Raw genomic sequence first — 2,603 nt, forward strand, 5'->3', positions numbered from 1 at the left:
GCCACCACTGCCCGGCTGAGTACTATCTTTCTTAGAAGAACTTATGTCTTTCTTGTTAAGGCCTTTAGTGGACTATTTGAAACATCACACCCCATAATGTGGAATAATGTGGTCTGAAAATCTGACTTAAATGTTAATAAGGTAATAGGCAGACATGTTTTTATGAGTGTAACAACATGGCTCACCAAAATTGACACAGAGATTAACCATCACAGAACTGACCACATGTAATGATATAAATTGGTTTACACTCTTTTTGTTATAACTACATTCCATGGTCTTCTGTTTAAAATCTTTATATTTGATTTAGTGGAAGCAAAGAGTGTTTGAGATTATTTTTTTTCTCTTGGTTTCTCTGTGCATCTCTTTGCAGCCTTCTTTAAATGTCTGAATTGAAAACAGTCATGAACCACATTCCATATTCTCTCCTTGATGCTAATGTTCATGCTAGGATCCTTTAGAAGTAAATACTTTTGTGTTCTACTTTACTCTACATCTTAGGGGAGCTTTGTATACTTTACTGCTATGGCTCATCTTGATGGTTTAAGTTGATGGGATTTAGAATCACAGTGAAAACACATCTCTGAGTATCACGCGGGTGTTTCCAAGAATGCAGAAGTGAAAAGACTTAGATTGGATGTGGGTGGCCATATCCTATGAGCTGAATAAAAAGGTGAATATATGCTAAAAATGGGCATTCATATCTCTGCTGTCTGACTACGGCTATATTGTGAGGTGCCTCCTGTCCTATGCACCATCACATCTCTACTACACTGGACTATATATTCCAAATATAAATAAATAGTTCTAGTCACAAGTTTATCTAGTCAGGTATTTCATTACAGCAACAGTAAGAGTAGGTAACAATTACCTTTCATATATGAACTTAGCACTTTTCTGGCCCATATCATCCAATCTCTATTTTATATCTGTCATTTGTCTTAGCTGGCTCTATCATGTCTGGTGGTTAGAATTGATAAATTGTGCCTTGCATGGCATATTACCCAAAGTATACTCCTACCATTCTCTGGAGACATCTTTTTATGATTACTTTTTTCTTTATTTTATTTTTAAGAAAGAAAATGTACTATTTTTTTCATTTAACATACCAATCCCAGTTCCCACTCCATACCCTCTCCCAGACCCTCCATCTTCCTTCCACCCCATCAGCCATAAACTCTTCATTGCTTTGAGGAAGGTTCAACCCTACTATATCTAAGCTGAGCAAGTTATTCATCCAAAGAGAATGGGTTCACAAAAAGCCAGTACAAGCAGTAGAGATAAAACATGGTGCAACTGCCAGTGGCCACTCATTCTGCCCCAGCCATACAACTGCTGAAAACATTAAGAGGGCCTAGTTTTGTCCTATGTTGGTTCCTTCCCTGTCTGGCTAAGGTTGGCGTGCTACCATTAGCTCGGGTAAACTGTTTCAATTTTTGTCCCCATAACGGTCTTGACCTCTTTGCTCATATTCTCACTCCTCCCACTCTTCAGCTGGAGTTTTGGAGCTCAGTCCAGTGCTCTGTTGCGGGTCTCTGCTTCTGTTCCCATCAGTTCCTGGATGAAGGTTTTAAGGTGACATTTAAGATGGTCATCGATCTGACAATAGGTCAAAGCCAGTTTGAGCACCCTCTTAACTATTGTTTAGGGTCTTAGCTGGGACTATCCTTGTAGATCCCTGGGAATTTCTATACTGTCACGTTTCTTGCTAGCCACACAATGGCTCCCTCAATCAAAATATCTCTTTCCTTGCTCTATCTCTGTCCTTCCTCCATCTCAACTCTCCCATTCCCTCAAGTTCTCCTACCCACTTCCCTTCTCCCCTCCTCTTCCCCTTCTGCCCTCCCTTCTCCCTCTACCCCCATGCTCCCAATTTTTTTCAGATGACCTTGTTTATTCTTCCATTCCAGGTAGATCTATGTATGCTTTTCTTAGTGTTCATCTTGCTATGCAGCATCTCTAGCATCATGGACTATGGGCTCCTTATCCTTTGCTTTATAACTAGCATCCACTTATTATACAATGGGAAAAAAGAAAGCATTTTCAACAAATGGTGCTGGCATAACTGGATGTTAAAATATAGAAGAATACAAATAGACCCTTATCTATTTCTAGGGAAAAAACCTCAACTCCAAATCGATTAAAGACCTCAAAATAAATCTGATCACACTGAACCTGATAGAAGAGAAAGTGAGAAGCAGCCTTAAATTCATGAGCATAAGGGAATACTTCCTAAATATAACACCAGTAGCACAGACACTGAGAGCAACAATAAATAAATGGGACCTCCTGAAACTGAGAAGCTTCTGTAAAGCAAAGGACACAGTCAATAAGACATAAAGTCAGACTACTGAATGGTAAAAGAACTTCACTAACTCCACACAGACAAAGGACTCATCTCCAAAGTATATAAATAACTCAAGAAACTAGACACAAAAATTCTAAATAACCCATTTTAAAAATGGGGTACATAAATAAACAGAGAATTCTCAATAGAGAATTCTCAAATGGCTAAGAGACACTTAAGAAAAATTTCAATATACTTCGCTATCAGGGAAATGCAAATCAGAATGACATTGAGGTACCATCTTAAACCAGTCAGA

This window comes from Microtus ochrogaster, chromosome 1, assembly GCF_000317375.1.
Source record: "Microtus ochrogaster isolate Prairie Vole_2 chromosome 1, MicOch1.0, whole genome shotgun sequence".
Lineage (NCBI taxonomy): Eukaryota > Metazoa > Chordata > Mammalia > Rodentia > Cricetidae > Microtus > Microtus ochrogaster.